The 16,090-nt window shown below is 39.9% G+C and overlaps 1 pseudogene; it reads left to right on the top strand.

Annotated features, from left to right (window-relative positions):
- LOC109261229 (ankyrin repeat domain-containing protein 26-like) overlaps positions 1 to 16,090 on the top strand; it is a 46,222-nt pseudogene that overhangs the window by 18,626 nt on the left and 11,506 nt on the right.

Genomic DNA, 16,090 nt, shown 5'->3' with positions numbered 1-16,090 from the left:
CTCTGTATCCTGCCATTGGGTTTTTTTAAAGGTTTTTTGAGGTACAATACACATACCATGAAAGTCACCCATTCGCCATGCACAGTTCACTGTCTCTGTGTACACTCGTGCAACCATCACTGCCATCAAGTAGAATGTTTTCCTCACCCTGAAAGGAAACCCTTCCCCGTTGCCCCCCCGCCTCAGGCAACCACCAGTCTACTACTTAGTCTCTCAATGGCGTTGCCTCTTGTGAATATTTCATATAAATGGAGTCACACAATGTGTGGTCCCTTGGGACTAGCTAGCTTCACTTAATGTGTTCTGGGTTCTTCTGTGTTGGTTACAGCTTATATCAGTGCTTCATTTATTTTTATTGTCAAACAGTACTCCCTTGTGGGCTAAAGCCCTTGTTCATTCATCAGTTGATGGACATTTAGGTTGTGTCCACTTCTTTCCTATTAATACTGCTGCTTATGAACAATCACGTAGTCCTTGTGTGGACCTCCGTTTTTAATGTCTCTGCCATCAGATTTTATGCTCTGAGTTATTTGGGTTGATTTCACCATCTCTCAGCCATTCGTCATGCTGTCCTTACTGTCTTTTTAGTTTCTGTTCCTCTTGAGTAAACCTATGTTATTCAGACTTGGCTCACAGTCTCCTTTCCAGTGAACTTTCTCTGACGGTTCTAACTCCCATTAGCTTTAACTCTCTTGACACTTGTCATCTAGCCTGTGAAGAAAAATTCAGTCCTTTATTTGTCATTATTAATTTTTTTTCATGACAGGTAATTTCGTCTTCCTAAGTATAAATTTAAGGGATAGTAATAATTGATACGTGTGGTACTTATCCTTGTATAAATTGAAAATATTTTAACTTAACAGCTTTTCTGATAAAATTAAGTGCTTTATACCGTATCAATAAATTCTTCTTGGAAACATTGGTATAACAAAGCTTTCACTCTAAATATATGCTAAGAAATGAAATACTAAATTGAGGGTTACCTGGCTGGCTCCAGTCCTATCAGAGTCTGCCTTTGGCTCAGGTCATGATCTCCATGTTCTTGAGATGGAGCCCTGCATCGGGCTTTCTGCTGTCAACAGAGCCTGCTTTGGATCTGTTGTGTTCCTCACGTTCTGCGCCACTCAGACTCGTGCTCTGTATCAAAAATTAAACGTTAAAAAAATGTGTGTATATCTCTATACACACACACTTATATAAGTAAAACAATTAATGAAAGCACTTAATCAAATAGAGGAGAAATGTTCAAGTGTTTAGTTCTTGTTTCCCTCTCACTATGAAAAAGCACGCTAAATTTGTCTTCTTTACACAGCCAGAACTGGGATTTAAAAAAAGAAATTTTTTTAACGTTTATTTACTTTAGAGACAGAGAGAGACAGAGCATGAACAGGGGAGGGTCAGAGAGAGGGAGACACACAATCTGAAACAGGCTCCAGGCTCTGAGCTGTCAGTACAGAGGCCCGACGCAGGGCTCAAACTCACGGACCGCGAGATCATGACCTGAGCCGAAGTTGGCCGCTTTTAACCGAGTCACCCAGGCGCCCCCAAACTGGGATTTACAGATTTATAGCACTTTACCAACTGCAAATATCTGGGGACAGCTTTTCTGATATGCTTTTACCACAAAGCCTTAATCTCTTCATCAGAGTACATGCTAAAGCAGCCTAACGTAAACAGTATGGACATGAAACGATTGAGGAACTTTAGTTTCACAAGACTCGATTATTTCCATGTCAGTGGCTTTCCCTTGCCTCTGATGGTCATGTAAAGGATCTACTACTCAGTAAAGGAGGTGCTATTTGTACCGTAGTCTGTGAACATTGTCCACTGCGTGGTAAAGAGAGGAAGTATGTTAAAATGATTATAAGTGGGAAAAAGTACTGTTGGCTAGCGGCATTGGCAAAGTTTTTGAAGTACTGAGGAGATTCTGGGCCTCATGCTCCCCATTTGCTACCACTTGCGGTGGAATGAAGAATAACTTCAGTATAATTTGTATAGGGGAAAACTTGTATTGACAGGCCACCTGCCTAAACTATCACATTGTACTGGAATGCTAACTATAGCAACAGTAACCATGCTACATGCAGACACTTAGAGCTGACTATGTTCCACATACCCTTCTAACTTTTTGATTCCTTATTTCCTAATTTAATCTTCCCAACCTCCCAGTGGGGTAGATACTATTATTTATTTAGAGATCACTTTTTTAAGGTCCTTTGTTTTGAGAAAGAGAGAGAGAGAGACAGAGAGATTGTGGGGAAGGGCATGTAGGGAGAGAGAGAAAAAGGGGGAGAGAGAGAGAGAGAGGGAGAGAGACGGAGAGAGAGAGAGCGAATCCCAAGCAGGCTCCTCGCTGTCCATGCAGAGCTCGATGTGGGGCTCAGTCACATGACCCTGAGATCATGTCCTGAGCCGAAATCAAGAGCCAGACGCTGACCCGACTGAGCCACTCAGGTACCCCAGTAGGTGCTGTTATTACCTTCATTTTACAGATGCAGAGACTGAGACACGGAAGTTTTAGGTAGTGTGCTCAAGGTCTTACAGCTCATAACCAGCAGAACTGGGAATTCAGACCAGGCATTCTGGCCCCTACTAGGATATTGCTTCTAAAAATTTCATCATTTTGTTGTCACTGAAAACAGCTTGTTCAGTTTTGTAATCATGAGAATAGCAACGGCATTCACCTATGTGAATATGTAAAATCATAGTTGATGTGGTGCTTGGAATATGAAACTAGAAATGTTTACCATAAGGTAAATTCCTATATTTCCCCATTTGACCAATAGATACATTTGAAGGTTTATCTGATCATATATAATTTAAAAACATTAACAATTTTATGTTTTTGTAGGAGAGTAAGGCTGGTAAACTATCCTGTAAGAGTGTTGAAACATTTCGTCTTTGTAGGCCATAGTCTCTGTTGCAGAAACTGAACTCTTGTTATGGCCTCAAAGTAGCCGTCAGTCAGCATGTAGAGGAGAGAGAGACTGGCTCCAAAAAGATTTTACTTACATCGGCGCTTGGGCGGTATAGTTGCTTGAGGTCCTGACTCTTAATTTCCACTCAGGTCATGATCCCAAATCCCACATCATGAGACCGGTCATGAGGCCGAGGCCCACATCAGGCTTTGCCCTGAGCTTGCAGCCTGCTTACCATTTTCTCTGTCTCTCCCTCTGTCTCTCTTCCCCACTTCTGCATATTCTCTCACTGTCTGTCTCTCTCTCAGGTCAAAAAAAATTAACAGGCGATGGTGTTTTACTATATTTTCAGTGGTTAAAATGATTTTTTTCTTTATTTTAGTTGCAGGAAGAACAGGAACGACATGCAGAGGCCGTAAGATATACTGAGGAGATGAAAGATCATGTGCAAAAGTATAATTTAAGCCTCACAGAAAATGACTTTTTTATTTATAAAGAAGATAAACAGTGTAGTATGGGAAATGTATTATTTATGCCAGTATATCATTGTTAAGCTGGATACAAAGTCCAGCTTTGGGCTATTTTGAAATGCAAAATTGTGGCATATTATGTCTCACTTTTGCACCTTATCCACAAAAAAAATGAAAGGGAACATTCCCAAATCTTCCTCTTAATAAAATTTAAAGAATTTCTGTAAGACCTTCATTTGTTCAGAAACTATATGATGTTGTTTTAAATTTATGTGCGAGAATAATTATCTTAAGATCTGCCTTTTAGGCTACAGGTTAAAAATGCCACGGAAGAAGCAACCAGCAAACATCAAGCGGCCCAAATTCAAGATCTTGAGAGCAACGTGATAAAGACAAGTTTAGTAAGTCGGGTTCTTAATGTCTGTCCTACTGAAAAGGAATCCTTATTTCACTAGTAGTAGTACATAAGTATGTTTTGGATCCTATGGAAAATCTCACTGCTCCAAAGGTTTGGTTGATATTATTCCTACTTGCTACAATGTTGTAATTCTTCAATATAGATGAAGTTGATTGAACTCATAAAGTAATGGTGTTTATAGTGAGATTTTCATAAAAACATTGTGAGAGTCTAAAAAAAGCAACATTTTATCTATATCCCAGTGAACGTTTTGTTTTGTCCACGTTTTGGCTACTGTTAATAATGCTGCTGTGAACGTTGGCATACAGATGTGTGAGTCCCTGCTAATATTTTTCAACGTGTTTCAAACTTCCGCATACTTTGAGTGACCATGTCATCTTGAATTCTGTCTTTCTCTTGTAGTCTCAACCCTTCAGTGAGAGTTTGAGAACGGGTTATTTTCATGATGAATTGTAATTTGTAATTACAAGTTTGCAATATACTGTCTTCGTCAAGAATGACTAGCAGGTCTTTATGCAAACGTCCTTCTCAAAGGAATGGACTTTTCTCTTTGTTGGATTTTGTAAATGACAAGAAATGCCAGTGAAAAAGTAGAAATGTCTGCTCTGTCAGGGCCTTACCTAGTAACATAGTGCTCCTACCATTGCAAGTTCAGAAACCCATTTTCTTTTTCCACTCACTTGAGTTCATCAGCCTTTCAGAGATTTCACAATTCAATCTCAGAAAAGACTAATGTGCCATTCAGGATTCTAATTTATTGATATGTAGTGAAACCCCAACTGTTTTCCAAGCAGAACAATTAATGTCCCCCACTCTCACCCTCCTTTGGAGGATGCTCATTGTAAATCCTAAGCGGGAGCAAGGAGATAGATACAGTGACCAACTCTTTTCTGTCAGTCACAAAAGCTGTATAATATACATGCAAGTTTCATTAGATAGCTATACCCGTCAGGGGAATTAGAACATTCTGTTGACTGGTCCTTTTTGTGGCTGAAGAGTCATTGAAAATCATTTTCTTTTCTAGACGTCTTACAAATGAGTCACATTGTAATAGGGAACTTTTCAGGCGAGTAATATGACACTCTGTTGATCAGTCTTCTATGAATGAGAGTGCTAGGCCTTGTCCTGCTACTGTGCCCTAAAGAAATCATGAAGGTCTCAAAAACTAAAATTTGTAAGCATATGCGAAGCTGATGAAGCTTATTAAAGAATAACGAGGGAGTTTCTGTACATCTCTATAGAAAGGAATTAGGGTCATGGTATGAAATTAGCTGCCACTTTAAGGTCTTCTCTGTGAATCAAAAACTTAAGATTGCATTCGGGCAACTCAGTCCATAGCTCTGACTTCTCTAGAAGGTCCTTATCTCCTGATTCCCCAACCAGAGGCTTCCTGGGTTGAGAAATATTTTGGTGAGCCTGGCGTGGTTCCTCTTTTTGTTTTATAGTTTTTATTTTTTTTTAAATTTGCATCCAAATTAGTTAGCATTTAGTGAAGCAATGATTTCAGGAGTAGATTCCTTAATGCCCCTTACCCATTTAGCACATCCCCCCTCCCACAACCCCTCCAGCAATCTTGTTTGTTCTCCATATTTATGAGTCTCTTGTGTTTGTCCTCCTCCCTGTTTTTATATTATTTTTGTTTCTTTTCCCTTTTGTTCATCTGTTTTGTCTCTTAAAGTCCTCATACGAGGGAAGTCATATGATTTTTGTCTTTCTCCGACTAATTTCACTTAGCATAATATGCTCCAGTTCCATCCACGTAGTTGCAAATGGCAAGATTTCATTCTTTTTGATTGCCGAGTAATACTCCATGGAATATATACATACCACATCTTCTTTTTTTAATTTTTGTTAACGTTTTACTCATTTTTGAGACAGGGGAGACAGATCGTGAACAGGGGAGGGTCAGAGAGAGGGAGACACAGAATCTGAAACAGGTCCAGGCTCTGAGCTGTCAGCACACAGCTCGAAGCGAGGCTCGAACTCACGGACCGTGAGATCATGACGTGAGCCGAAGTCAGCCGCTTAACCGACTGAGCCACCCAGGCGCCACATACCACATCTTCTTTTCCGTTCATCCATTGGTGGACAGTTGGGCTCTTTGCATACTGTGGCTATTGTTGAGAATGCTGCTATAAACATGGCAGTGCATGTGTCCCTTTGAAAGAGCACACATGTATCCTTTGCATAAATGCCTAGTAGTGCAATTGCTGGGTTGTAGGGTAGGTGTATTTTTAGTTTTTTGAGGAAACTCCATACTGTTTTCCAGAGTGGCTGCACCAGCTTGCATTGCCACCATCAGTGGAAAAGAGATCCTCTTCTCTGCATCCTCACCAACATCTGTTGTTGCCTGAGTTGTTAATGTAAGCTTTTCTGACAGGCGCAAGGTGGTATCTCAGTGTGGTTTTGATTTGTATGGCCATCTGGATGTCTTCTTTGGAGCAGTGTCTATTCATGTCTTTTGCCCATTACTTCACTGGATGACTTGTGTTCTGGGTGTTCAGTTTGAGAAGTTCTTTGTAGATTTTGGATACTAACCCTTTATCTGATATGTCATTTGCAAATACCTTCTCCCGTTCTGTCGGTTTCCTTTTAGTTTTTTGATTGTTTCCTTCGCTGTGCAGAAACTTTTTTATTTTGATGAGGTCCCCCTAGTACATTTTTGTCTTTGTTTCCCTTGCCTCCGGAGACCTTTTGAATAGGAAGCTGTTGCAGGCAAGATCAAAGAGGGTTTTGCCTGCTTTCTCCTCGAGGATTGTGTGGCTTCCTGTCTTCCATTGAGGTCTTTCACACATTTTGAGGTTATTTTTTGTGTAATGAACAACTTTTTATGTGAACACGTTTTGATTTCTCTTGGGTGTATACCTAAAAATACAGTTGCTGGTTCATATGGTAACTCTGTTAAATAAACCTATTTTGTTTTTTTTTGTTTTGTTTTTTTTCAACCTTTTGAGGAGGGGCAGGCACCTGGGTGGCTCAGCCGGTTGAGTGTCCAGCTCTTGATTTCAGTTCAGGTCATGATCTCAGGGTTGAGGAATCAAGCCCTACATTGGGCTCTGCTCTGAGCATGGAACCTGCTTGGGATTCTCTCCCCACTCTCCTCTGTCCCTCTACCCCACTTGTGCACTCTCTCTCAAATAAGTTTGGAAGAATTGTTTTTCTAGTTTAAACATTTGAGGAACTGCCAGACTGTTTCCAAAGTGGCAGCTTTACATTTTCATCCGTAGTTTTTGAGAGTTCCCATTTTCCTGATTCTTGCCAATGTTTGTCATTATCTGTTGCTTTTATGATAGCAATTCTAGTGGGTATGAAATGGCATCTTGTGGTTTTTGGTTTGCATTTTCTTAGAACTAATGATGTTGAACGTGTCTCTTTTATTTTTGAGAGAGACAGTGTGAGCAGGGGAGGGGCAGAGAGAGGGAGACACAGAATCTGAAACAGGCTCCAGGCTCTCTCAGCTGTCAGCACAAAGCCCATTGCGGGGCTCGAACCCACAAACCGTGAGATCGTGACCTGAGCCCAAGTCAGAAGCTTAACTGACTGAGCCACCCAGGTACCCCGAACATCCCCCTTTTAACGTGACTATTATCCATTTCTGTATCGCCTTTAAAGAACTAATCCATTTTTTGCCCTTTTCTATATTGGATTGTCTTTTCGTTATTGGAAGACTTATTTAAACATCCTACATACAAATCCCTTAACAGATATGGGATTTTCAGGTATTTTCTCCTAGTCACTTGCCTTTTCACTTTCTTGATGGTGATACTTGAAGCATAGTATTTTTAATTTTGATGAAGTATTCTTAATCTGCTTTTCTCTTTTGGTGTCATGTCTAAGAAATCATTGCCAAATCCAGTCATAAACATATAGACCTAAGCTTTTTCCTAAGAGTTTTATCATTTCAGCTCTTAGATTTTAAGTTAGTTTTGTATATATGCAATGGGGTAGAGGTCTGATTTTATTACTTTGCATGTGGATATCCATTTGTCCCAGTACCATTTGCTACAAAGACTATTCTTATTCCATTTGTCTGCCACCCTTGTGGAAAATCAGTTCACTATAATGTGAGAGTTTATTTTTATATTCTCAATGTTAATACATTGATCTATATGTCTGTCCTTATGCCAGTACCATATCAAATTTTATGAAAACTTCTTCCTAGTTATCTTGCAAATTAACACTTGTGTTATTCCTGTTCTTGGCACAGATCCTACATTCTTGGAAAACACAGTAGCCTGTTTCCCCTTCTTGCACTTAAATAGAAAGATAGGCATAGCCATAAGTTATAGTTCAGTGTGTAAATAATGGAATAGACATTAGATCATTCAAATACTATAGCTGTACAAAGTGAAGTAGTATTAAGTTGATTTATCAGAGACAAATAGTAGATTGGTAATTTGAATGACAACAAACTTTTGAAGCCAACTTGTGTGATATGGAGAAGCATTGTGGGACAACACAAAGATGAAATGGTCTTACCTCCCCACACAAACAAGGTTGGAGTAAGTAAAGGAGAATGTGCAGTTAATTTAAGTAGTGTTAACAGACAGTACATTTGTTTTGCTACTGAAAAGATGAAAAATGATTCCATAACAGTCTCTTTATTTCCTCACTGAGGAAAGGAGAGTGAAGATTGAGCATTCAATGGATTAAAAAATACTCAAAGCTGCCTATTTCTTTTAATTGAAATCAGATCAAAGACCAAATTTTGGTTATCAAATTGACCCTTTCTAGTTTTTCAACTATTGTGCTTCAAATCGTATGTCTCTGTGCTCCTACCTTAACTTGAGAGGACATTCTAAAGAGGCATTCCTTCCTACTTGTAAGAGTTGTTGGAATTGAAGGGAATTTTAGAAAAAGATCTTAAAGACAGGAAGATGGCAGAGGAGTAGGAGGACTCTAGGCTTGCTTCATCCCACGAATACAACTAGATAACAATCAGCTCACCCTAAATACCCCAGAAATCAACCTGAAGACTGACGGAACAAACTCCACAACAAAAGGGAGAGAAGAGGCCACATCAAAAAAGGTCCTTGATGCAGAAATGTCATCTAGAAGAGAAACAGATCCTGGCTGCTGCAGAGGGGAGGGAGTCGAGGTTGTGGGTAAGGGTGAGAGAGAGGAACGTACAGGGGAACGCACAAAGAGAACATTTCCCCATAGCCACTGGCTTGGAAAACAAGAGGGGCTGCATTTCGTGAGTTCTTGCAACCAGTACTGCTTAAGGTCTGGAGTTTTAAAGGGCATCCGGTTTAGCTGGTTTAGTGCCCTGAGGTACTGCACTGCTCTTGGACAGAGGGCAGGCAAACAACGTGGGAGCATATAGCATGGGTACAGTGGTCTGAAGAGTGCCTGGGGCACACATTGGGGAGATTATTTGCTCTTCTCAGAGCACATCCCTCAGAGGCAAAGTTCAGAGAGACCTGTCTGTAGGAACAAAACTGCTGGCTGGCACCATCTCCTTCTCCTGCCCCTCACCACAAACATAAAGCTACCTGCAGGAAGCAGTGCATTGCTAACACTGGCTACCTAACTTGCTTACACCAAACACCACCCCCTTGTACTCTGGTGGAACTACCTTTCTCAGTCACTCTTGCTTGAGTTCCAGCACAGCAGACCCCTCCCCCAGAAGACCAAGACAAACAAATGCCTGCCCACACCACATCTCCCAACCAGAGAGTTTCCCTTGGCCTCAGTTCCAGTAGAGGTGGTGACAGGTCTCATTTCCTAAGCAGACCAGAGCACACCTAGTTAAAACTTGCTATATTCAGGCCAGGGACCACTCACCAGCCCAGGCAAGGAGAGCCTCTGCAGACGACTGGCCTGAAGGATAGCATAGCCAGAACACAACAGCAGAAGACATGCAGCACACACTGGTGACACTCCCTGAAGTGCTAGACCTTGGGCATTACATGACGTCTTTTTCCTAAGTCCATTACTTTCGGGAGCAGGTGACGTAACTGGCTTCTCTAACACACAGAAGCTGCAGATACTTAGACAAAATGAAAAGACAGAGGCATTTATCCCAAATGAAAGGACAGGATAAGGCCATGGCCAGAGACCTAAATGGGACAGATGTAAATAACACGCCTAATAAAGAATTTAAAACCATGATCATAAGGATATTCACTGGACTTGAGGAAAGAATGAAAGACATCCGAGAGACACTTACCACAGACATAAAAGAGTTCAAGAATCAGAGATGAAGAGTGAAGTAAAAATGAACAGCAAGCTGGAAGAAGCAGAGGAACAAATTAATGACCTAGAAGACAAAGTAATGGAAAGCAGTGAAGCTGAAGAAGACAAAGAAGAATTATCCAATGCAAGAATAGACTTAAGGCACTCGGTGACTCCATCAAATGTAAAAACAATCATGATAGGAGTCCCAGAAGAAGACAGAGAGAAGGGGACAGATAATTGATTTGAAGACACAATAACTGAAAAATTCCCTAATGTGGAGAAGAAAACAGACATCCAGATCCAGGAGGAACAGAGAACTTCCATCAACATCAACACCCAAGACATGTAATTAAATTTGCAAAATATATTGGTAACATCTTTTTTTTTTAGTGTTTTTTTTTCTGTGATAGAACGCAGACACAAGCAGGTGAGGGGCAGAGAGAGAGAGAGAGAGAGAGAGCGAATCCCAAGCACTCTCTGTGCTGTCAGTGCAGAGCCCACTGGAGGGCTTAAACCCACGAACTGCGAGGTCATGACTTGAGCTAAGATCAAGTCATGCTTCACCGACTGAGCCACGCAAGCGCCCCACTGCTACAAATCTTAAAAGCAGCAAAACAAGTCATTCACTTCCAAGGGAAAACTCACAAGGATAGCGGGAGATTTTTCAACAGAAACTTTGCAAGGCAGAAGGAAATGGCATGATATATTCAAAGTGCTGAATGAGAAAAATCTGCAGCCAAATATACCCTATCCAGTAAGGCTATCATTCATAATAGGAGAGATAAAGAATTTCTCAAACAAAAATGGAAGGAGTTTGTGACCACTAAATCAGCCTGTAAGAAATATTATCAGGGACTCTGAGTGGAAAGGAGAGATCAAAAGTGACAGTATAAAGGCAGGAAATGTAAAAGCAGTAAAATTGTATATTTCTGTAAAAAAAATCGTCAAGGAATGCCCCAAAATTTTATACAATATAATACCTTATGAAAACATGGAGAGGAGAAAAAAAAAATGAGCTCTAACTTAAGTGACCATCAACTTAATATAGACTGCTACACGCAGAAGAGGTGATATACAAATTAATGCTTATCATATCCAAATATATCATTAAAGCAAATTAGAAAGACATCAAAGGGAGAAAAACAATAAAGGATTTGAGAAAATCTCCAGAAACAACCACAAAACAAGTAGTAAAATGACAATAAATACATACCTGTCAATAATTACTTTGGATATAAATGGAATAAACTCTCCAACCAAAAGACCTAGGGTGACAGGATGGATTAAAAAACAAGACCCATCTGTATGCTGCCTATAAAAACCTCAGTTTAGACATAAAGACACCTGCAGATTGAAAGTGAGGGGATGCTTGCACTGTTGGTGGTAATGCAAACTGGTGCAGCCGCTCTGGAAAACAGTGCGTAGGTTCTGCAAAAACGATTGAAAATCGAACTACCCTACGATCCCTCAATAGCACTACAGGGAATTTATGCAAAGGATACAGGAGTGCTGATTCATAGGGGCACATGTACTCCAATGTCTATAGCAGTGCTTTCAACAATAGCCAAATTGTGGAAAGAGCCTAAATGCCCACCAAATGATAAAAGGACAAAGAGATGTGGTTTATATATACACTGAAATACTACCTGGCAAGGAGAAAGAGTGAAATCGTGCTGTCTCTTGCAATATGGATAGAACTAGAAGGTATTTTGCTACGTGAAATAAGTCACAGAAAGACAGATATCATATGTTTTTTTTCCTATGTGGAACTTGAGAAACTTAACAGAAGACCGTGGGGGAAGGGAAGGGGAAAAATAGTTACAAACAGAGTAGGAGAGGGGGAAACCATAGGAGACTCTTGAATGCAGAGAACAAATAGAGGGTTGAGGGGGGCGGTGGGTAAGAAGGGAAAGTGGGTGGTGGGCATTGAGGAGGGCTCTTGTTGGGATGAGCCCTGGGTGTTGTCTATAAGTGATGAACCACGGGAATCTACTCCCAAGCCAAGAGCACACTATACACACTGTATGTTAGCCAAGTTGACAATAAATTCTATTAAAAAAAATGAAAGCGAGGGGATGGAGAAAAATTTATCACGTTAAAAGAAAAAATAGCGATACTTTTTTAGACAAAAGAGTCTTTAAAACAAAGACTGTGGGGCACCTGGGTGCCTCAGTCATTTGAGCGACCGACTAGGTCTTGGCTCAGGTCATGATCTTATGACTGGTGGCTTTGAGCCCCATGTTGGGCTCCAGGCTGACAGCATGGAGGCTGCTTGAAATTATCTCTCCCCCTTTCTATATCCCTCCCCAACTCTCACTCAAAATAAATAACCAAAAACAAAGACTGAAGCAAGAGCCAAAGAATGCTAATATATCATAATAAAGGGTACAATCCAATAGGAAGATCTAACAATTGTAAATATTTATCCACCCACCATGAGAGCACTCAAGTACATAAAACAATAACCAACATAAAGGAACTAATTAATAAGACAGTAATAGGGTACTTTAACACCCCATTTACATCAATACCTTAACAAAAAAATCACCAACAAATACATCTTAACAGAAAATCACCAAAGAAACAGTGGCTTTGAGACATACAGAGAAAGAGAGATATATGTGTTCACTCTTATGTGGATCCTGAGAAACTTAACAGGAATCCATGGGGGAGGGGAATGAAAAAAAAAAGAGGTTAGAGTGGGAGAGAGCCAAAGCATAATACACTCTTAAAAACTGAGAACAAACTAGGGTTGATGGGGGGGTGGGAGGGAGTGGAGGGTGGGTGGTGGGTATTGAGGAGGGCACCTGTTGGGATGAGCACTGGGTGTTGTATGGAAACCAATTTGGCAATAAATTTCATATATTAAAAAAATAAAGAAAGAAAGAAAAAGAAACAATGGTTTTGAATGACAGAGCAGACCAGATTGGACTTAAGAGATTTTTTCAGAATGTTCCATCTTAAAAGAGAATACACGTTGGCTTCAAGTGTACATGGAATATTGTCAAGAATGGATCACAAACAAAAAACACACCTTAAATTTTAAAAACAATACATTCAGGTTGCATAACGTGCTACTACACAGGAATGGGTTAAGCAAGAGATACAAGAAGAAGCTTAAAAACGTGTATGCAAATGGAAATGAAAAAACAATGGTCTGAAACCTTTGAGATGCTGCAAAAGTGGTCCTAAGAGGGAAGTTCATAGCAATATGAGCCTATTTCAAGAAGCAAGAAAAATTTCAAACCTAACCTTACACCTAAAGTAGCTAGAAAAAGAACAAATGAAGCCTGAAGCCAGCAGAAGAAAGCAAGTAATAATGATCAGAACAGGGGGCCCTTGGGTGGCTTAAATGGTTAAGTGTCTGACTCTCGATTTTGGCGCAGGTCATGATCTCACAGTTGTGAGATCGAGCCCCGTGTTAGGCTCTCTGATGGCAGCAAGGAACCTGTCTTGGATTCTCTCTCTCCCTCTCTCTCCCTCTATATTTCTGCCCATCCCCCACTCATGTGTGGTCTCTCTCAAAATAAAATTTAAAAAAGAGATTAAAGAAGAAATGAATGATAGACAAAAAAAAAACACATAATACTAGAACAGATCAATGAAACCTAGAGCTGGTTCTTTGTAAAAATTAATAAAACTGATAAGGTGTTAGCCAGAGTAATCAACAAGAAAATAGAAAAGACCAAAATAAATAAAACCACAAATGTGAGAGTAGAAATAAGAACCAACACCACAGAAATGCAAACATTTATGAGAGAATGTTGTGAAAAAATGTAAGCCAGCAAGTTGGACAACTTAGAAGAAATGAATAAATTCCTAGAAATATATAACTTACCAAACTAAAACAAGAAGAAATAGAAAATTTGAAAAAAATCAATAACCAGCAAGGAAACTGAATCAGGAATCAAAAAACTCTCAACAAACACAAGTCTAGGACCAGATGACTTCAGACGTAAATTTTAACATGTAAAGAAGAGCTAATCCAAAAAAGAAAAAAAAAAAAAAAAAGGAAAAAGAAAGTTTAACCTGTCCTTTTCAACTTGTTCCAGAAAAACATAAAAGGAAGGGAAACTTCCCAATTCATTCTATGCCAGCTTTACCCTGATACCAAAACCAGATAAAGACACCACAAAGAGAATTACAGGCCAGCATCTCTGATGAACATGCAAAAATCTTCAACAAAATAAGCAAACTGAATCCAACAATACATTAAAAAATCATTCACCGGGGGCAGGGACAGCTGGGTGGCTTAGGTAAGCATCCAACTTCAGCTCAGGTTACGATCTCATGGTCCGTCGGTTTGATCCCAGTGTCAGGCTCTGTTGACAGCTTGGACCCTGGAGCCTATTTCAGGTTCTGTGTTTCCCTCTCTGTCCCTCCCCTCTTGTGCTCTTTCTCAAAAATAAATAAACATTAAAAAAAATCATTCACTATAACCAAATGGGATTTATCCCTGGTTTGCAGGGGTGGTTCAATATTTGCAAGTCAATGAATGTGATACCTCATATCACATAATTTTCAAAAAAGCATAAAATCATATCATTGCAATAGATGCAGAAAAAGAATTTGACAAACTATAACATCCATTCATGATACAAACCTCAACAAAGTAGGCTTAGAGGAACCATACCTCAATATAATAAAGGCCACATATGGAAAATGAGCAGCTAATATGATCCTAACTGGGGAAAAACTGAGAGAAAAACTTCTTAGATCTTGCTTCTAGTTATCTGCTTCTTCTCATTAGCACCATTGGTTGTTAATAAATTAATCTTAACATTTATTACATCCTACTTTAATGGAGACCAATTTCTCCTATACAAGTTTAGGTGTCATCTCTTTTTTTTTCATCCACTTTGCAATTTATCATCTTTGTTTTTTTCTTAACAAACTCCCCAAAGGTTAGATTTCTTTTGTTCACAAATCTGTTAGGAAAAGTGTGGCCAGGACAGCTAGTCTCTGCCCCGCTCAGCTTCAGGTGGGGCAACTGAAAGGTTTGGGGCTGGATCCATTTGAAGATTTGTTCACTAACGTCTGGTGGTTGATGCTGGCTGTTGCCTTGGACTTCAGTTCAGGAGGCAGCAGAAACACTTAAACTGACACACCTAGACCCTCTTTGTGGCCTAGGCTTCCTCACTAGATGGGGAGCTAGATTCCAAGTAAGCAGCCTGAGATACAGAGCAAGGCAGAAGCTGTATCGCCTTTTGTCACCTAGGCTTGGAATACACACAGGATCATAGTCACATATTCTGTTCATTAGGAGCAAGTCACTAAGTTGTTCCATGGCCTTTTTTTAAAATGGAATTAATATTTAAAACCTATGGACACCTTTAAAAAGCAATATAATTTACCCACTGGCCACAAATGTTTGTATTCCTCCCACCTGAAAAATACATTCACTCCCCTCCCCCTCCAATACCTCCTGCGAGTCTCAGTTATCATGGCATTAGGTTCAGGGCTTGAGTCCAAGATCTTACTATCTGAAGTATCTGAAGTATAGCCCCTTGAGTGCAAGGGTTCTCAATATGAGGACTTGAGAACGAAAGAGACAGTTATTTATCACTCACAAATGCAACATTCTAGTCAACTGCTGAAGACTGTCCCATTCAGAAAAAGAAGATGGGAAGCACCCTAGTCCATAAGAGTTTTGAAATAGAGCCTGATGTACGCTGTCAGTTCTTAAGTTAGGACTTAGTCCTAACCACGGGAATACTTTCTCCATGTCTCTTCCCTTTCTTTACTCTTTAAACTCTTGGTTCCTTCCTTTTCATAAGGAATGACCTGTATTTGCAGCAGTTTTTTCATCCTGCCTCCTCCCTGTGGGATTTCTAAGACCCAAAGCCTCTTTTCATTTTGCACTATTTGGTCTCTTTTAGTCCAAGGTAGCAAATAGTATGTTTTGCTATTATAAATCTCTAACTTTTTTTAGTTTTCTGTAAATATTACTGGATTTCATGCCGTGTTTTAGCAAAGCGACCCTCCCAAGTCCTTTTGAGATAAGCTTTTCGCTTCAGGTTTCCTGTGAAGCTCTTATATTAAGACAATGCCTTTAAAATTCGTCTACTCTTGGGGCTCCTGGCTGGCTCAGTTGGTAGAGCATG

Source organism: Panthera pardus, unplaced genomic scaffold, assembly GCF_024362965.1.
Source record: "Panthera pardus isolate Hobbes unplaced genomic scaffold, ASM2436296v1 HiC_scaffold_299, whole genome shotgun sequence".
NCBI lineage: Eukaryota > Metazoa > Chordata > Mammalia > Carnivora > Felidae > Panthera > Panthera pardus.
The sequence above is the reverse complement of the archived record's forward strand: the minus strand, read 5'-3'. Positions and strand labels throughout refer to the sequence as shown.